Source organism: Podarcis cretensis (genome assembly GCF_951804945.1).
Source record: "Podarcis cretensis genome assembly, chromosome: 9".
Lineage (NCBI taxonomy): Eukaryota > Metazoa > Chordata > Lepidosauria > Squamata > Lacertidae > Podarcis > Podarcis cretensis.
In genome coordinates, this window is record NC_137178.1 from 38,393,993 (window position 1) to 38,415,733 (window position 21,741).

Below are 21,741 nucleotides of genomic sequence, written 5' to 3' on the forward strand. Positions count from 1 at the left end.
TACAGTGGTGCCTCGCAAGACGAAATTAATCCGTTCCGTGAGGCTCTTCGTATAGCGGTTTATTCGTCTTGCGAAGCAAGCCCATTGACAGCTTAGCGGATTAGCGCTATTAGCGGTTTAGTGGCTTTTAGCGATCAGCTGTTAAGCGGCTTAGCGCCTTAGGAAAGGGGGGGGGGGAAAGGGTGGAAAACCCGCAGGAACTCGCAAGACATTTTCGTCTTGCGAAGCAAGCCCATAGGGAAATTCGTTTTGCGAAGCGCCTCCAAAATGGAAAACCCTTTCGTCTAGCGGGTTTTCCGTCTTGCGAGGCGTTCATCTTGCGAGGCACCACTGTAATTCCACAAGGAATTATCATAAATGCACCTTACTTAAGAAGCTTTTTGAAGACATCAGTCAAGATGGATTGAATAATGTGACCATTATCTATATAGCAGACTTTACCTGATGCTGTATATAGTCTTATATCTGAATTGAGACAAAGAGCTCCTTCTACAAACTTGAGACAGGATACTATTTAAACAAAAACTCCTGTGAGCAAGCTGTATGGATTTCTTTCTGCTTTATTTCCAAGCTTGACACATTTTCATATTTGGTGATCCTCAGCATATAAAGCATGCATTTTATGTCATAATGAGAGGTACTTATGCAGGCTACCCAGGCAGGAGAAAAAAATTCCACAGGAAGTGATAGATTCAGCATGCAGTACAAACTCAATGATGACACTACTAAAATTACAGCTGATGGAAGGCCTACAGTAAACACTGGCCCCCAAATGCTTTGTGATGAAATGCAAAACAGTCTGGAACCTCAAGTGACCTTGCCTCCACAATCCAGTGTTGCAGAGTTCCAGATATCCCAGCTGGGTTGCCACTCTCGTCATTCAGCATCAGAGATGCCAGGACAAACAGAATAATCACATATTGATCTTGGAAATTCTGCGTAGAAAACTGATTTGCCAGGGCAGAGGTGAATACAGTGAGATAAACTGCACCACTGAACGCAAGTAGTCAGAGAGGGAATTACTCGGCTTCTTAGGCCAAATTCTGAAGTGTAATATGCCAGTGGAAAGAGGGAACATTATAATGTCAGCCAAGGCAGAAGCAGCCTGTAAACTGTAACTCTTGTCCATTATGAATGGACACAGAGAGAAGGACAAGTTAGGAATAGCTTCACTCTAATACCTGTTTAGTTTCTCAACCAAAAGCAGACTTGCCATATGCCTTCAACAGTCATATCTGCCAAGTCTGACTACTTGGTGACTTGAAGTCCTCTGTTGTGTAACCTTGCAGCATACTCTGTTCTTTGCTCTCCCACTTTCTGTGTCCTTCCGATAATGCTTTTCCCTCAGTCAGTCCCTTCCTGGTTTCAAGGCCAGCCTTCACTTGAAGCTTTTTTGCAAGTTACCCAAAGGCTGCAAAATAGGAAGCTGAAACGACTCTTCCCATTACAGTGCAGCGGTACCTCGGGTTAAGAACTTAATTTGTTCTGGAGGTTCGTTCTTAACCTGAAACTGTTCTTAACCTGAGGTACCACTTTAGCTAATGGGGCCTCCCGCTGCTGCCGCGGCCACATAATTTCTGTTCTCATCCTGAAGCAAAGTTCTTAACCTGAGGTTCTATTTCTGGGTTACCGGAGTCTGTAACCTGAAGCGTCTGTAACCTGAAGCGTCTATAACCCGAGGTACCACTGTATATACATTTCTTTAGCTCATGCAAAGAGAGAACTAATGGGATGGGGAAATGAGGCCTAAGAGGACTCCTGATGAGGAGGTAAAATCTACCTGCAGGTAGACACAGAATTTCCCCCCTCTATATGGGACTCAGAAGCATGTGCAGAGAATGTGCCAGTTGCTCATACACATTCTGCGTGTACTTCTAGGTAATATGCAAAGCTAGTCTAGGAGATGTCATGTTGCGGCTGTTCCTGTCAACAATGGCCAGGTTCAGACAGAACAAGGGCACCAGGCTGACAAGACTGTTCTATGGTATGGCAGTAGGGGGGGGGGTGTGATCATAAGTGGTGGCATAACAAAAACCATAAATAAAGGCTGAAATCCTATACCCATCCCACCTGGGAACAAGCAGACATACACAGATCTGTGCTGTAAGCTATTTAGGAAGCCAAGAGACTTAATCTCATCAGTTCAAATGTTAAGCTGAATATGTGGAAATGTACACTCTGCAATTTAGATATCTTTTTAGCATGCAAAAAAGTGTGTTGTAGTGGTTAGAGTGTTCAACTAGGACCTAGGAGACTAATTCCGGCTCAACCATGAAGTTCCCTGACTGACCTTGGGTCAAGTCACTATGTGTGGTAATCAATTTACTAAGAACTGACCTAATGAAATAATGGACCGAACATTGTCATGTTCGTTAATTTCAGTGGATCTACTCTGAGGAAAATGTGAATAGCAGACCATCTCTAAGCCTAACCTACTCCAGAGGATTGTTTTGAGACTGAAATAGAAAAGGGGAGAGCCATATACGCCACCTTGAGCTCTTTAGAGGAAAAGTGAGATATAAATGTAATATGAACAAATAAAATGATGGTGCTTTTTACAGAGCTAGAAAATGCTTTCTACTGTAATAACTTACTTTCATAGCAGCTTAGTAAATTACAGTTTAGGGCCTCAGCTTATGAGGTGTCTCTAAATAGGAAAAGAAAAAAACACACCGAGAAACAAATGTTCAAGTTTTACATAATTATCTAATACACATTTTGGGGGAATGCCATGGGGCCTCTTAAACTTGACGTAATTTAGGGCCTCTTCAAGTCTGAATGTGGTCCTGTTTCACAGCTCAGCCGGCACTATTTTACAGACCACTTGAATAAATGTTGTCTGATGCTGCGCACCCTAACCCCACAGATGCGAGCCTAAAATAAATGCCACCTTACGGTTTTTGTCTCCCAGAAACCCTTTGGCATTTTTCTATCCCATGTTAAAAATGTCAGAAAGCAGCACATAACTCTCAGCAGGTTTAAGTATTTCTGCTGGGACTTGGAGCCCTGTTTCTTCACACAGATGTCTGTCCACAAGAACTCCACAGTTGCTGCCTGCCTGCCAGGCATGTCTCTCTGATAATTCCCCGTTGGCTGATAGAGCAATCCTCAGCTGGGAGCAGCTGAGATACAGCTGCAGCTGCTAAATGCTTGTTGGCTGACTGTCTGGGCCTTTGGTCCTCTTGAGTCCACCTGATTCCCAATTGCTGCCTCCCTATCTTTGCCTTCTTGGCTGCTTGCCTACCCCTGGTGTTCCAGTAACTGTTGTGAGACCATAGATAAGGAATATTCAGACAGTATTTAGGCTGAGGCGATGGCTGATAACCGATTACTTATTTCCACTCACAGAAGACATAATACTGCCAGACCGCAGAGGAGAATGTTGTGTTCTAAGGGGCCATAATGGAAGTTCCTGCCACACACAAACACACACCAGCCCCAATTTACATGTTGAGTATTTAATTACCACACCTGCATGCTATTTATTTATTCAACACATTTTAATTCTGCCTTTCTTCACATAGGCAGTTCCCCCATAACACCGATTTTCTTTTGGGTTTCTTTTTTTTTAAAAAAAATACTATCATCTCATGAGCCGTAAAATGAGAAAATTAAAGAATTAAAAATGAATGAATATAATTAAAACAAAAAGCAGAGAAATAACATAAAACGGTGAATTGCAGCAACCAAACTAAATATGCAAGAGAAGCAACAGATAGAAGACTCATATTTCCAAGTACCCACCAAAATATGAAGGTTTCTTAGGAGGTGGGGAATGTACAGCTCTCCAGATGTTGCTGAACTATTACTCCCATCATCATTTGCCATTGGTCATGCTAGCTGAGGCTCATGGGAGCTGGAGTCCAACAACATTTCAAGGGCCACATATTCCCTGTGTTTGTTGTTGTTTAGTCGTTTAGTCGTGTCCGACTCTTCATGACCCCATTGACCAGTGCACGCCAGGCACTCCTGTCTTCCACTGCCTCCCGCAGTTTGGTCAGACTCATGTTTGTAGCTTCGGGAACACTGTCCAACCATCTCATCCTCTGTCGTCCCCTTCTCCTTGTGCCCTCCATCTTTCCCAACATCAGGGTCTTTTCCAGGGAGTCTTCTCTTCTCATGAGGTGGCCAAAGTATTGGAGCCTCAGCTTCACAATTTGTCCTTCCAGTGAGCACTCAGGGCTGATTTCCTTAAGAATGGATACGTTTGATCTTCTTGCAGTCCATGGGACTCTCAAGAGTCTCCTCCAGCACCATAACTCAAAAGCATCAATTCTTCGGCGATCAGCCTTCTTTATGGTGCAGCTCTCGCTTCCATACATCACTACTGGGAAGACCATGGCTTTAACTATATGGTAAGGTGATGTCTCTGCTTTTTAAGATGCTGTCTAGGTTTGCCATTGCCTTTCTCCCAAGGAACAGGCGTCTTTTAATTTCGTGACTGCTGTCACCATCTGCAGTGATCATGGAGCCCAAGAAAGTAAAATCTCTCACTGCCTCCATTTCTTCCCCTTCTATTTGCCAGGAGGTGATGGGCCAGTGGCCATGATCTTCATTTTTTTGATGCTGAGCTTCAGACCATATTTTGCGCTCTCCTCTTTCACCCTCAATAAAAGGTTCTTTAATTCCTCCTCACTTTTGGCCATCAAGGTTGTGTCATCTGCATATCTGAGGTTGTTGATATTTCTTCCGGCGATCGCATGATGAATTCTGCATATAAGTTAAATAAGCAGGGAGACAGTATACAGCCTTGCCGTACTCCTTTCCCAATTTTGAACCAATCAGTTGTTCCATATCCAGTTCTAACTGTAGCTTCTTGTCCCACATAGAGATTTCTCAGGAGACAGATGAGGTGATCAGGCACTCCCATTTCTTTAAGAACTTGCCATAGTTTGCTGTGGTCGACACAATCAAAGGCTTTTGCATAGTCAATGAAGCAGAAGTAGATGTCTTTCTGGAACTCTCTAGCTTTCTCCATAATCCAGCGCATGTTTCAATTTGGTCCCTGGTTCCTCTGCCTCTTCTAAATCCAGCTTGCACATTCCCTGTGTTAGATGACCAAAATATAAAAAGGAAAGTATGACTCCTGGGGAAAGGAATTTTGAGAGATGGCACTCTCAAAAACCAATCAATACAAGTGCTCAGGTTGGCTCTTATTGAATGAAGTAATCCTTCAAATACTCCGAGCCTGGGCCGTTCAGCATTTTAAAGGTCATCTCTAGAACTTCATTTAAATAGGTCCTGGAGGCAAGTTGCGACCCTCACTGCTTCATTTCAAACCAGTAGAAGTTTCTGAATACTCTTCAAATACAGCCCTACGTAGATTATGTTTACAGTTGTCTAATCTGGACATTACCAAGGCATGTTTGATTAGATATCTCCAAGAACAGGTGCAGCTGGCAGACTAACCTTGAAAAGGAAACTGGTCAGTGTCACTGCCTGAACATCTAGAAAATCTAGGGGCACCCCCAAACTGTGACTCTAATTCTTTATGGGGAGTACAGCCTCATCCGAACCAAATTAAACACCTAAATCTATAACAACTCTTCTGCCAGCCACCAGCAATTCCATCTTGTCTGGATTAAGCTTAACTGTGTCCACCCACATTTTGCTCTTTACTGATCTCAGACACTGATTTGGTACCATTGCCTCTGTGGAATGCCAAAAGGAGAGGTGGGTATTCACATATTGATGACACCTAAATATTGGGTTGATCTCACCTACTGATTTCATGTGGAAGTACAGGGTAAATAATATTCTGCCCTTTCTCCAAGAGCCTTTAGTCAATAGCTGAACACATGCTTTGCTTGCAAAAGGTCACAGGTTCAATCCCTGGCATCCTGAGGAAGGGCTACAGAAGAACCTGAGCTTTTACTGAGCTAGAAGAACCAATGGTCTGACATGATATTGTGTAGCTGCCTATATCAAAGCATTTGAGTTGCCATGGTCCCTACTTTAGAGAAGAAAGTCCTTTATTTGAAGGCGTAAGTGACTACCTTTCAGAGAGTACATGGGGTTCTTAATGTTTTCCCTAACAACAACCCTAGTTGTTTAAGGTCAGTTCCATGAGCCCCTCCAGTCAAGATAGATTGGAATAATACATTGTGCCTTGTTTTGAGATGAGCTGGAAAAAGAGAGAGAAGATGCCTGGAAAATGCCTGAACTATTTAAAGAAATACGGGAAATTAATGTTCTTTCTGGGTCATTCCAGAGTGTGATGGAAACAAGGAAATGGCAAATAAGGATGTGTTCTAGAATATCACCAAGGTGTTTCTAGAAAATTATCATAAAACTCTGCAGAACAACCACTACCAATTCACAATATACCTTATTTTTAACTTGTGCTGTGAGGTTTGAGCTGCAAAGTATCTATGGCATGCAAAACTACTTTGCACCTGTTCAAATATTTGTTTTGTTCCATTGATTCCTTTTGAATGGCTCAGCCATGCCTGAGGATCCAATTCCACAGTGAACTGGTAAGTGTTGGTGTAGTGCTGGTCTTCCAAATTTTGAGGTACAATGCTATTTACTTTGTGGTTTTGGCCTAGGTTAGGAGTCCCCAACTTTTATTGAGCCCAGGGACACATTTTAAAATCTAATAAATTATTGTGAGAACCACAAAATGCCCATTTCACAAAATAAAAAATGGCAATGCTCAACCCCCAGTTAAAAAAACAGCCAAAATACCTGTACCTCCAAAAACGAAGAAACAAGTAAAACATGCAACTCTCCCAAACTTTCAAATTCAGTAAAATTGAGAGGAACAGAAGGTTTTGGGTGACCCCAAAGGGGAGTGTCTGTGAGTGTAGTTCAGAGGCAGGTTTAGGACAGTCTTACCAGTTTCACTACACTGGGCACTGAGCCTAGGGAGTGCTGCAGGGCATCACAACTATGACGTAGTGAATTAAGCAGAATGGAAGGAAGGGGTTATCAAAATTTGGCCTCACACATGGCACCACTGAAATCTGAATAAACCAAAGTTTGCTCCTGGTGCAGTTGTTCTTCACAGGCACCACACTAAGGACCCAAGTGTCAGGTGTGTGTGCAGGAGCCAGGCCCTGTGACCAATAGGACTTTGCAGGACTGGAGCCTTCCTAAGTTTGTTCTGAAGAGGCAAGGCGCCGCCTCACAGGTGAGGCCGATTGGTAACTCACAGTACCTGGTGGCAAAAGTTGGGAAAGGATATAAGGTCAGCATTTCCCTTCGGCTCTTTGCCACAGCAACACGCTTCCTGCCTTGCTGTGTTTGGCTTCTTGCTTCCTGATCCTTGAACCTCAGCTTCTTGACTCCTTGCTTTTTGATCCTCAAACCCCTGACTTCGTGACACCTTGCTTCCTGACCCTTGGACTCTTGGCTCCTGACTCCTGGCTTCTGGACCCCTGTTCCTGCTCCCACCCCGCCATCTTGCCCCCGGTCCTGACGTCCCCTGCCAGGATTTCGATCGCCCGTGAACCGGACCATGACACCAAGTCTAGGATTAACCAGTAATAGAACAGCAGCAGTTAGTACCATCACTTTGTGCAGTGGTGATCAAGGAGGTAATGTCAACATACAGAAAGATAATTTCAGGCACCCCTGCCGAAGACAAAATCGCTCTTGAGAAGGAGAGTTATTTCACATGTCATACAAAAGTTGACTATGAGTTGCTTCTGGAGATGAAGGAAATAGCTCACAGCAGATAGTGTGCCCCAGTCCACAACTCTGATTCTTTAGACCAGTGTAGGTGGTTTCCCAAAGCAGGACACAGTGAAAACAGCAAGAACTTTTATTGAACTAACAGAACTGGACAACAGGGGCAAAGAGGTTACTAGTTGTAGCAAGAATCTCCATAGTTCAAAACTGGTGAAACTTACAAGGTATGGGACTAAATTTATGGTTTGAGAATGTATGGAGAATAGGAATTTGGGGAGAAAATAACCCATGATGTAGCAGCATTGAAGGGGAAAAAAGAATCCAGATATTTTCTATGCCAGTTTGTGCCCATTTATTACATATGTTAATAATCTGGGAGTGTCAGCTTCATCAGCACAGACTTTCTGTACTGATTGCTTACCCTTTGTTAAAATAATGTTCATGTGTCCGATCTCCTTTGGGTGACGGAGACTATGATGATATGTTACATAAAATCTCTGTTGAAGGAATGACAAAAATAGATAAGAAACAAACATGAGTGAAGATTGTGGGTTTTTTTAATATTGTAATTTCATGATGTGAACTACCCTGAGATCTATGAGTATAGGGCAGCTTACAAATTTAATACATAAAGAAATGATAAGTCATAAATAGAATATGAATTATAATACCAGCCGTCTGGTGGAAGGGGGGACACTTAGATTGTATGGATGTTATTGTCTTCAGTTAATGCATATTATTGCAAAATCAATAAAACTACTGTATTTGGGTGGAAGGGAAGGAGTAAGGTCCACTGAGTTCAATAGGACTAAACTCTCGGTTTATGTGATTCGTTGTTACTAGGAAGTTGCATGCTTAGAGATTATTTGTTGCTGAAATTACTTAGGAGGAAATAGTGAAGGCAGTCTCAAACCATGAGTTTGAGGAACTTCTGTGAAAATGTCCTGCCTATCTACTTTAACCTCAGTTTCCATTCCACTCGGGCTTTGCTTGAACATGGTACTGTAATGCAATTAAAAACAAGCATTTACTCAGTTTTGCTTATCCCTGGTGTATAATGTTTCAAAACCATATGCCAAAGTCTCATATGCTGTAGCCCTATTTGGATACAATATTGTTTTCTACCCTGCATGCTAATAGGCAAAAACTTTCCTCCTCCTCCTCCTCCTCCTCCTCCTCTTCCTCCTCCTCCTCCTCCTCTTCTTCTTCTTCTTCTTCTTCTTCTTCTTCTTTTCCAAAACCAAACCCACCCAAACAATTTTATAACTGTCAAAGATGAGGCTATGCTAATTGTTTTCTTTTGCATCTGTTTGGTCCAATGTTTCAGGGAGTGTCTCAAATCCACGAAATGCCTCAAGGTACTCAATTTTTATCATTTGTATCTCTGATTTGGCAGACAGATGTGGGGAAAACACATGGCGGAGAATTCCCTGGTAACTTCACAGCCGCAGATACTGAAATTAAATGGCTGCAGTCAGCATAAACATAATGTTCAGATGCTTCCTTCCTTGTCTAAAAAAATGACACAGTTCAACAGCAAGTGCCATTAAAATGATTGCAAGGTAGTGCTCTTGCTCAACTTCCATTAATTTCAATGTGGCGCATGCAGGAGAACTTCTCAGTGTGTTAATAGTAATAATGTGTTGATATTAATGTTGTCATCCACTATTACTACAATTACTACTACTACTAACAGAATGATCTAAACTATAAGAAGCCAGCGTAACTTAGGTTGGCATCATTTGCCTATTCTGAACTCCGTTCAGAAGCCTATGGGAAGAGCTGCTGCTAGCTGAGCTGGCAGGTACCAGTAAATGTGGGCCTTGTCCTGAGCACTGGGCCCTACATCACAGGACCGAGCTCAGCAGGGTTTGTAATACTGTGTACATATGAGTCTCTTATTGACCTGTTATGCCCCAGGAACACCATTTGGGTGGGTGGGTGGGGGACTCAGAGCAGTATAAGTTCCATTGGCTTGAGTACCACTAGCTGCACCTGACCCAGGCCAGGGTGAGGGATGTAAGCTGTCGCAGGCCTGGCTGAAAAAGCCCATATCTAAACTCTCTCACCCTGATGGATCTTGGTTTTGAATTGCACCTTGAGACTTATTTGCATGAGATGCTACTGGTTTTTATGAGAAGTGGGGGTGGGGGAACTCTACCAGTGCTGGAAGCAGCCAACTTCATTGAAGCCACTATTTTGATTTCCTGCAGTGCCCTTCCCCCCCATGCACAATCACCCTGGGGCATTATGGGAAACTAACATGGTGGCTCCAAGCCCTACAGCACAGAGGGTCCAGAATGCATCAGGGTAGCAGTGGCCTCTAGTGAGGCTCTGGGCACCCAGGAGGTGCCCAAGATTGCCATGAACTGGTGCAAGCCCTGTTAAGGCAAATACGTGTTTCTTTTAAAATCCCAACAATATTTCAAATTATCAATTAAAAAATAAATACTAAAAGCCACCTGTAAGATATCTGTAGTAAAATATCATATCTAAAAAATTATCCTAGAAAATATACCATAGCTGTTTGGCAAAAGGTGAGCAATGATAGAGACTGAATAACTAACTTCCACTGCGTTGGTGCTCCCACAGAAAAGGCCCTGTTCTTTGTGCTTGTTCTTATGGTGCACACATTTCCACCATGAGCCACTTGCAATTTTTTGGTAACATTTGAATGGCATTTTAGAGCTTGAAAATACATCATAAACATGGCTGAAAGAGGCACATAGCCCATTATGTTTGCCGCATTTTTGAGATGCACGAATGCTGTTCAGCCATTACAGAAAATATGCAGTTGATCCAAGCAAGTTTGCAGAAAAGTGGTAGCCTTTGGAGCATTCCTCAGAATCTGCCCAAGATATTTTGCTGCCCGAGGTAAAGCAGCAAACAATGCCTACCTCACAATTCAAGGTGCAATTTGAACCTGAGGCACAAAATCTGTGAAATACCTCTCTTCTTCCTTGGTAGTTAGATACAACAACAATAATAAATTAAATAACTAACAATTTGCTGCCCTTTTGTGACACTCAAAATCTCTGTGCCTAATGGTAGGGCTGGCCCCTTTTTTCAGATAATACCAGTGATAACACTCAAACTTTAGGTGGGGGAAGCCAGCGCAGGAGTGTGAGTCAGTTTTATCTTAAATTCAGTTGTCAGCTTGTGTTTCTGGGAAGTTGTGAGACAATGTTGTGCTTTTCAATTAATTCAATTAACTCTTGCTTCTGGCACTTCAACTCAATTTTCAGAGATGTCCGAAGAATGAATGTACTGATTGTACTTTTTTGCATCTCATTGCCATTCAACTTTCACTGTACAATTTCCACCTTTATGTACCTGCCAACTAAGATTTCACTTCATGCATCTGATGAAGTGGGCTTCACAAAAGCTTATGCCATAATAAACTGATTAGTCTTTAAAGTGCTACAAGACTCTTTGTTTGTTTTGCTGTAAGAGACTAGCACGGGTATCTCTCTGGAAATTTTTACCCATGCTGGGTCCTATCCCTGGTCTGTTGGGAATCTTGTCCTTTGACTACACTGTACACAGGTCCCCAAAAGAAACACTTTCTATATGGGACACACACCCACACACTCCAAAGCACAAACTATTTTCACAGACTCAAAAGGGCTCCAGATTTGTTCTTCGCCAACAGCACCCCAAAATTCCACATGGCAAATTGTTTTAGAAATTGAGAAGGGAGTGTTTAGTCAACTGTTGGTGTGTGTGTGTGTGTGTGTGCCATTTGTGTGGCAGCTTAACTTGTGTATTGAGCTCCATAGATTTCTATCCTTTGTAAAGATTCAGGAGAGGTAACAGCATCATGAATTAGCTATTCAAAATGAATTAGCTGCTCTTTTTAGACCTACTTATGTGGGAATAATTAAATGAAATTGAACTTGCTTCTAAGCAGACATGCATAAGATTAAATCACCTTTAAATCACTTTCTTTCACAATACTTCTATTCCACATTTGTGTAAATGTAGGAATTAAAGAATAAAGGAAAAAAGGAGCTGACAGTGCGGAAAGACTACATGAGAGTTGGAAAGTCCCTACCGACATACAGGTCTTATCTCTGCTATGAAATCCACAAGGTTGCTTTAAGCTCGACAATATACAGTATCTCATACTCAACCTCATGGAGATAATAACACCGACCTTGTGAGGTCCTTATAAATAAAACTGAGATAATGCTTGTGAAATTATTTAGTCCTTCAAAATGCTACGTAAAAACTGTTGGGTTTTTTATTCATTCGTTTATTTCCTGCCCTTCCTCCAAGGATACCAGGACAGTTTGCATAGCACCCCATCCCCTATTTTATCTTCAGGCCAATGCTGCAAGATAGTAACTGGTTCAAGGTCACCAGTGAGCTTCATGGGGATTTGAAAATGGATCTGCCCACCCCAAGTCCCAGTCTGACACATGAAACCATAGAATCATAGAGCTGTAGAGTTGGAGGGGACCCTGAGGGTCATCTAGTCCAACCCCCTGCAACGCAGGAATATGCAGCTGCCCCATATGGGGAACGAACCTGCAACCTTGGCATCATCAGCACCACACTCTAACCAACTGAGCTATCCAGGTCTATCACCCCACATTCTTAAAAAAAAACATTCATTTTGGTACACGCTTTGCTCTAATGATACATATTGTTATTATTATTTACATAATAATCTCTGCACAACACAGACTTTGCATTTTGGACTGTCGAAAGCAATTTACACATTGCCTTTGAACATATTCTCAATATTTTATATTCAATTTGTGTTATCCCACCTAAGAGATATTTGTTCCTGAGACCAGTGCTTTTTTTCTTTAAAAAATGTTTAGGGATACTCTAATTTTCCTACTCATATTGAAAAACTGTCTCTTAATGAGGTCAAACTGAGATTCACAAAATGTTTAGGGGTATGCGTACTGCTGCGTCCCCCCAGAAAAAAGCACTGGCTGAGATCATACATTTTTGGACAATTTTAATACTAAAGGTACAACTAAAGCAAACTAATGTGGCAGTGAACTTACAAGTTACCGTATATCAGTCTTGTCAAAGCATTGTATGGTCATGTCTCTCTTCACTGACAAATGCAATAATTTTCCATGCACTATTTGCACAATTTGTTAAAGATTGCTGAATACATAAGCTAGCCTTCCCTGAGCTGGTGTCCTCTAGATGTTTTGAACTTACAGTTCCCATCAGCCAGCAGGAGCAATGGTCAGGGGTGATGGGAGTTCTAGTCCAAATTATCTGGAGGGTAGTCCAACATCTGAAGGGCACCAGTTTGGGGAAGACTGACGCAGGTATGATGAAATAAGTGGACTGAACTTGTTTGGTTCTGATAGTTAAAAGGAAGCAATAGAAATAGTTCCAGAGCACTGGCATTGTGAAGCTGGACTATGGTCAGCCCAAAACTGTGGGCCCCAAGCTGGTGTCCTCTAGTTATTGTTGGACTCCAACTCCCATCAGCCTCAGCCAGCATCCCCAAGAGAAGAAGGCTCAGAGCCAGGGGATTGGTGGTGGGATGGCGATGAATGGTCAGAGGAAGAAGAGGGAGCAGACTGGAAGGAGGAGGTGTTGGAAGCTAAAGAGGCAACAGGGTTTAGTGAGGAGGGAGAGGTTATGGCAGAGGGCAATCCAGAATCAGAAGCAGGAGAGGAGAGGGGCCAGAATACAGAGGAGTGGCAGGCTGCTGAAGAATCCAGGAAGTCTCCCTCCCCTGCCGCAACTCCTCTCCCTGGTCTCCCAGAACACGTAGAGAAATGAAGAGGGCAGAGCGATGAGAGACAAGACGATGGAGCCTTAGGCTACTGGGGAAGGAACCAGAGGAGGAGTCTTAATGAGTGGTGGGAAGGCGGGCACCTTCAGTAAATATTCTCTATGGTTATGGCAGGGACCAGGAGGCACAAGTCCATCTGGTGGTAATCCTGCTTACAAAAACCAGAACAGTATCTGGGCAGACTAGGTCAAGACTGACTGTGACCCAGACAGGTCCAAGCCTGACCTGGAAGCTTTTATAGCCTGTAAACAGCGTTTCCGTGCGCTGCTCTGGTTTCGCCAGAAGTCATGCTGGCCACATGACCAGGGAAAACTGTCTGCAGACAAACATCGGCTCTCTCGACCAGTAAAGCGAGATGAGCGCCACAACCCCAGAGTCGTTCGCGACTGGACTTAACTGTCAGGGTTCCTTTACCTTTACCTTTAGATAATGAGAAACCATTGGTGGTCTTGTGGAAGTAGAAAGCTGTGGTTCCAGGGGCTATGGTTTCTGACAACTAGTTATCATTATGTACAGACAGATAAAGATAACCTTATTCTACATATACTTATCCACATACTTAACTCAGTTCAGATACTCTGCTTCATTCTCTTCCACCACCTGAAGTTCAGCAGATGAGCACAGAAGACAGGGAAGCCTTTCCACAGGAAGTCTACCTGGCTCAGTCTCTGCTTTGCAGTGCATGACCCACAATATTCTTAAGAAGGCTTTTGATGCAGTGATCTGAGTTACGGCCGGCAATGTTATTGAGATGCTTTTGGCTGATGCTATTCATCTGAAGTCTGCTTAATTTAATTTTAACTTCATTTTGTGCTCTTCCATTTTCCGATTTGTATTTGTTATTAACCACCTTGAATATCAAGACTGATAAAAAGCAGGGTGTATAGAAACAAAATGTACATTTTTTTCCTGCATTAGCCCATTGTGGCTTAGAAAGACAAGCTGTCATTTGCAGCATGTCTGCCTGGTCCCTTTAAAGGCTTTCAAGACCCTTGCTAGTAAGAAAACCGGTGTGTCATTTAATTTAATTTTGAACACTTGTATAAGTGCTTGTGGGCATATGGTTCACAGTCTCTTTCTCTAGATGGATAGACATTACTGACTAAAAGCAAAGATAAGCATTTCTGACTGCCTCTTACCATAAATGAAAACCTTTCTGAGGACAAATGCTACATCATATCAAACACAATTACTGTGTCCATTTGGGGTTCCACATCCCAAACGGCATAGCCCTCCTGCTTCTTCTCTAACAGGTTCCACAGCTATAAAAGAGGATGCAGCCCTCCCCACATTTGGACGGCATCAGAAAAATTGCACTGAGCTTGCTCAAATACAATACTGATAGGATAACAATACAGAGGCAGAGCAGTAAGGATAGCAGTTAGTACCAGAAGTTCAAACAAACATTACAGAGAAACTTGAGTAGTTTTTATTTTGATAACAGGCATTTATGGCCACAGACAAGTTCTAAGAGTTACACTAGCCAGAGATAATTTTGTGTTGCAAATGGCAATGCGGTGTAGCTGAGAGACCAATTGACTTATCTTTAATTTGATTGTAGCTTCAAACCAGTCATTTCTCTGCTAGGTGAAAAAGAGAGAGGAGATGGAGAGAAATTGGGCACAACACATATCATGTACACACAAACACAATAACTGTGGTAGCGGCCTGTAAAGGCAGTGTGTTGTAGTGGTTAAGAGCGATAGACTCGTAATCTGGTGAACTGGGTTCACTTCCCCGCTCCTCCACATGCAGCTGTTGGGTGACCTTGGGCCAGTCACACTTCTCTGAAGTCTCTCAGCCTCATTCACCTCACAGAGTGTTTGTTGTGGGGGAGGAAGGGAAAGGAGAATGTTAGCCACTTTGAGACTCCTTCGGGTAGTGATAAAGCGGGATATCAAATCCAAACTACTACTACTACTCTTCTTCTTCTTCTTCTTCTTCTTCTTCTTCTTCTTCTTCTTCTTCTTCTTCTTCTTGTGCCCCTGTAATGTTGTACCTGTGCATATGGAAATAAGCAGACCACTACGAAAAACACTTGTGTGCATCCAGTGCTTTTTTTCTGGGGGTACGCATACCCCTAAACGTTTTGTGAATCTAAGTTTGGCCTCATTGTGGGGCAGTATTTCAATATGAGTAGGAAAATGAGAGCACCCCTAAACATTCTTTTAGGAAAAAAGCACTGTTGCCTCAGTCCTCTCTGCTTGAGAAGAAACTGCCATGTTAAAAAAAACCCGGGGGGATTTATGACCTTCCAGATGTTGAACTCCAATTCCCTTCAGTCCCAGAGGACATGAACAGTGATCTGAGATGAATCTCAGTTGCAGTCCAATAATATTTGCTGTTAAAGCTGCTGTAAAGCCTGCCCTCACTGTTTGTTTATTTATTACATTTATGTATCATTTTTTTCTTCCAAGGAGCTCAAAATGGTGTCCACCAGCTTTCACCTACCAACATCTGCAAGCTTTCACCAAGGCTGTCTCCGACCATGGATATCAGCCGCTTTCAAGCTGTGATTCCACTCTGCCCATGAACTTGCCTTCTCATTGCTTCACAGCGGCTCACTGCAGGTTTCGTATTTGCCTCCATGTGGAAGGAGATCATCCAGTGCTGAATGCCACTACTTCCCACTGCATTCTCTTTGGGAAGGAAAAAAGCTTTTGCCTTGGTTTTCCCCTTGGCCCACCTTTATATATGTGAGGGCAAACTGGCTGCGACATCTGTCACCCCATTGATCGCCAGGGTTGATTCGGCTGATCTGGCTGGCTAGGCGGGTGTCCCCTTCCTCCCTCACCGCTCCATGTGCGTCCCTCCCGAAGCTGCTCGCTCGGTGGAAGAGGACGACCATCCCAGATAGAAGGAGTGTACCGTTCTTCGGTCAAGGGTATACGATAGCTGCGCTCCCCTGCTAGAACCTCCAAACAAGCTCAAGGGCATTTTTCAACCCATTGGCTGCACTCCTTTTGTGTTCAACATTCCAGGGCCAGTAGGGGTGGGGAGGGGCAGAGGCAAAAGGGAGCTGAACGACAAATGTGACTCTTGGTACAGTGTGCTGCATTCCAGAAACTTCTGCACCCCCACTTTCCTCTCCCCATCCAGTTATGCAAGTAGCACAATCGTAGTTCAAGGAAGTAGCACAATCGTAGTTCAAGGAAACACCCCAACCAGGCAAAAGCCCTTGAAGAGAATGTGGAGCACAGCTGCTGATTAGCTTAGCCTTGGAAGAGTCCGGAAGGCCAGATAAGACTTGCCTGGAGGGCTGCTTTTCGCCCATTCTGGCCATAAAATAAATGATAAGGAATCAATCTTTTAGTATGTCGGCATCCACATTTTGGAACTCCCTACCTATTGACAGGAGGCAGGCGCCTTCACTGTACTCTTTTCAGCAGTTGCTTTTGTTTAGACAAGCCTGCCCAGATATGTGGAATGTTTGCCCACCCCAGGCTGGCTGTAGGTGAGGGACTGGCTAATGGCAGACTGAAGTTGGTAGGGCAGCTCCCCTTAGCCCTAAAGGTCCGGCCTCCACTGAGTATTTCCACAAATAACAGGTACGCTGTTAAGACTAAAACCACACACTGGGTTGTGTTACCTGGATTGCCTGTTTCATCACATTTGACTTCTCTTTACAACTCCAGGTCAGTCTATGCTCATGTGCTGAGGAAATAACTCTTTGACATCTATTTCACATGTGTGTGTTTTTAGATTGCAGGGGGTTAGACAGGTAAATGACCTTCTCTTCCTAGAACTGTCTGTGACACCCGGAGAACTGCCCATCTGGCAAAAACAGCACCATCGTGATCTGATACTATAAAGGTGAAGGTTTGTTTTTCATTCCCCTGGTTTCAATAAATGCCCCTAACCATCTGTTTGTGGAATCGCTGTGTTGGCCCTAGATCTGGAAATGTGTCCAAAAGTGACGCAGCATGGAGTGTATCAGCAGTTGAATCATCCCCTGCCATCGTTTCCTGAAATACTCGTGACTTTCCTTCCATGTCTCCCATCCAACTGCCAATCGGACCTGCCCTGTGTGGCTTGAAATATGACTGTAATTTGGCTGTAGAAATGCAAGCCATAAATCTGAGTTATGTCCCTCCTGTTGGTTACTCTGACTAATGTATATTATGCTTGTAGTTAATGAGGGCTGAGACACACTTCGTTTGCATCCTTTATCACTGCATGATGTGAGTGACTCCAGGCAGATTGCTACATGATCCCTGTATTATTATTATTATTATTCATTTGATATCAGAGACGCTACAAGTGGCATTCACATTCCAAGTAAATGTATACGGCACCTACAAATTGCTCTAACCCACAATTCTCTTTGATTCTCTATCTCCCTTTCATCCTTCTTGAGCAGTGTCTGCAAGAAATATTATTTTGTATGGGTGGTATTCAGCTAAGTTTAGTGACTACTGAAATGAACGGACCTAACTTAGTTATGTTCAGTAATTTTAGCTGGTTTACTAAGTTCCAGTCAGAGTAGAACTACTAAAATTAGTGAATATGACTAAGCTAGACCAATTTATTTCAATAGCCAGTAAAATTTAGTTGAATATGTAATCATTGTTGAGTATTGCTTCTCTTCCTTTACTGATAACATAACCCCAAAGTGTGATTTCATTTAACATAATTGGCCCTATATTTGGCTTAGTAATTAATAGAAAATGCTTTGATCTCTATACCTTTTGTTATTATATTGAATTCCTTTAAGGAGTAACACAGGGTTTCCCCCACAATGCTCAACCAGTTGCCTCTGAGAGGACCAAAACAGGACATAGAGAATGTTGTCTTCTCCTGTTGCTTCTTGGCAGATAGTATTCCGTAGTACACTGCCTGGAGGGTACCTACAGCCATCATGATTACAAGCAACAGATATACTTATCATTTGTTTGTTTGTCTGTCTGAAGGTGGACTTCTGAAGAGCATTCAGCTTGTGGGGCACTTGGAAAGGGCTTGGAGAAACAGAACAGAGCCCAAATGCAAAGGATGTAAGGTAGTCACTTCAATGCTGCCAAAAAAGGAGGCCACAGATGTGCATAACATTTGCATATATCAATTTATATGATAGGTGCCAATTGTCATCATCATTAATATTTAGTAGTTTACATAGCACTTGCCAAAATGGTTTCTAAGTGGTTTACCCGTATAAAACTAATGATCAAAAAATATGACCACATACAATTAAAGTACACAATAAAGCAATTTCACCAAAACATTAAAATTACCGGTAACACCCACAATTAAAACATACAATTAACAATCCCATTAAGACAACATAACAATTAGAACAGAAATGATTGCTATAATTTAAATAGAAACACATCTCATCCTAGGGGGAAGACTGAGACCTGTGTTCCTACTCAGCCTGTTGCCCAGTGTTTATTTGCAACTTCAGGGTCTCTGCTCACTCTCCCTTCTTCTGGTTTTCTATCTTTAAACTAGACTTGGACTCACAGGACAGTACTTCAAACAGAAGACGCCTTCAAGTTCAAACAGAAGGTCGTCCTCCAAATGGTGGGGCATCCTCTATAAATGAGGACACCTGGTCACTCGAAGGTGATCCTTCCTTACACATTGTAAGGAGGAGGAAGGCAAAAAAGGAGTGTCCTTTTTTAGGGGGTTACTCACACCCTCTCATTATAGTCTTTTGATCATGGCTGTCTCTCTAAACAGAGACACAAAGCTTGTGTTTCCTTGCCATGCAAGTTATGCCTGCTGAAATGTCCTCTTTTGCATAACCATTAATTGTGCACATTCCCCCCCCCCGGCTACCTTTCCTTACTCCCCAGTCATCCCTCTGGTTGCATGCCATCTCAATCTCTGATTAGGGCAGTGTTCCAGACCCAGGTTCTGTTTTTCCTTTTGGAAATGAGGCACAGTGGAGACTGTGGTGTCTTTATGATATATGGTTTATTTACACATATATGCAACTAATCCTACGATGGAGGGGCTCACAGCATTAACACCCAAAAAGGTCTCCTTCTCCCATAGCCACAGTCTTGGATTCCAGCTGAAATCAGGCATGGCTCTTCCTTGCTTCCATCTTCTTGCCTGCACACACATAACTCTGGCTTTTGTCTTCCTAACTACCAGACAGTTGAAGGAGATGGCCCCACCCATTTGGCCTCTGGCACAGAGCCACTTCCTTTGTTACCTTAAACACCCATACTTAGAGGGATATCACCAATAAACGTGTCTGGCCATTCCAACAATTGAGTTTCTGTTGGATCCAAGAACTGGAAGGGGCTCAGGCATACAGCCTACCCTGCACCAAACATACAACATCTCTGTTTTCTTCCACTCATGGACCCTTTCTCCATATCTTCACCACTACCACCCAACCCAAAGGATTACTGGTGGTTTAGGATCAGGTCTAAGGGGTGAGGTTAAATGCTTTATAATAGGTGGGACATTTAACTGCTGAAAAAAAATAAAACAATGCTGCTTAATTTCAGAAGAGGCACTGCTGTTTTGCACTGAACTGACATTTGCTACCGATTTTGTTCACATCAAGGTTAGATTTCCAAGAGCTTGTGTAAACGTGCCACTGTCAGGATGCTTAGAATCTGCAGCACATCTTGCTCCAGGAGGTGCAAATGGAAAGAGAGAGAAATTTGTCTCAAGACCATCTGTCATAAAGTACCTGCCAAGAACCTGCTGCCCCAGGACAGAGAGCTAGACAGCCCACATTCTATCTCCTATTTAAGGTTTAGTTGCATCCAGGCTTGATGTAGAGCCAGGGAGCCCTCTAAAGTATATCCAGCTTGTCAAAGAGGAAGGTGCATGAGTATGGGTGGGCATACAGCTGATGCCAGCAGAAGGTTGGCTGCTGTAGACCTGCCGGGTACAATTATATTGTTACAAAAGCATGGTGCCTGCCCGTCTCTCTGCCAAGCGGTGACAAGAGCCCATGGTGTCAAAGGCACACACAGGGTCTGTGTCCCTTTGGAGAATAGAAGACACGGCGGAGACTGTTGTGCTTTAAAAAATATGGTTTATTCGCCTATTTACATCCAGATCTTGCAGCATGGCCCACAGCATTGCAGGCAGCCTTCCCGCTCAGCTTCCTCCTCCTTCCCAGAAACCCCCTTGCTTCCAAACTCCCCTTTCTTGTCCCCTCAAACATACACCCCATTACCTTGGTAGCATCTCACCCCACAGGCTAAAGGATTCCACTCCTCAATGGCCCATTATTGTTCCCTTAATGGCCTTAGCCTGGCCAGGCTGGTTTGCAAAAACCAGGCCAGGAGTTTCCTGAATTCCCTGCCTGGCACAGTTCTGCACTTTAATCCATATCCCAATTAATCAAAATCCTAATATTTCTTCATTCCTAAGGTTTAGGGGAATCCTCCCCCTCAGATCTATAACAATATCTTTGAAAAATCTCTGTTTCAGATGCCAAGTCAAAATCCTATACAGAACCTGCACAGCTACACAACAAATATGAAAAAGGCAGCAATATCTTTTTAGTTTCTTGGGACACTAGAGAGAAAAATCAGATGAGTAAACCTTGCACTGCAATCCTGCACACATCTACTCAAAAGTAAATCCTATGTAACGCATCAGAAATTTAGGTATGCATAGTATTGCATCCTTAGCCTTTTTCTGTACTTGAATGAATCTCACTTTAGCCTGTACTACAAATGGTAAATTTGCCTCCCACTACTTATGAGGGCACTCTTATTCTAAATAGCTTCATTTGTGTGTTTATGTGGCTGATTCCAATGGAACTCTTAAGATCACTGATAATGGAAGTCGCCTATCGTTAGAATTCTCTATTTGTCCTATGGACAATATAACTATTAGCAACATTCTTCAAATTTCATGGGCATAGATAGGGCAAGGTTTGTCCTCCAAGTCCAAGTCCCTGGGTCTAGTAGCAGTTTTTGCCCTTTACATCAGATTGCAACCTTCTTTCTTTGTCTCCTAGCAGACTGACATTCTAGACCCTATTTCAGGTGCCTCCCCCCTAAAAGAATCAGAAGTTGGTTGGTGCGGCAACCAGGGATAAGGCCTTTTTTGTGGTGGCACCCAGTTTATATAATTCCCTATCCAGAAAGGTTTGCCTGCTGCTCACTGGAGTTTTTGGCACCAGGCCAAAGTGGTTTTATTCATACAGACTGAAAGAATAATGCAATGCTAAGAGTCGGACACGACTAAACGACTAAACAACAACAACATGTTGCTGCTCTTTTCATTTATTTTCATTTGCTGTTTTACACTGCTGCCTAGATTGATTTTATTGGTTTGTTGCTACTTTGGTCATGTGAATTTTGGTGTGGTTGGTTATGATTTTGAAAAGTTTTTTTAATTGTTACTTGGTTCTAAAACAT

The 21,741-nt window shown here is 42.9% G+C and overlaps 1 protein-coding gene across 1 annotated transcript in view; it reads right to left on the bottom strand.

The window, feature by feature from the left end:
• OTUD4 (OTU deubiquitinase 4) overlaps positions 1-16,003 on the bottom strand; it is a 74,665-nt gene extending 58,662 nt beyond the window's left edge. The window contains exon 1 of the mRNA XM_079989473.1: positions 15,945-16,003. The gene's annotated coding sequence lies outside the window, so the exon portion shown is untranslated. The remainder of the gene's footprint in view (positions 1-15,944) is intronic.
• Between the last annotated feature and the right edge of the window lie 5,738 nt (positions 16,004-21,741).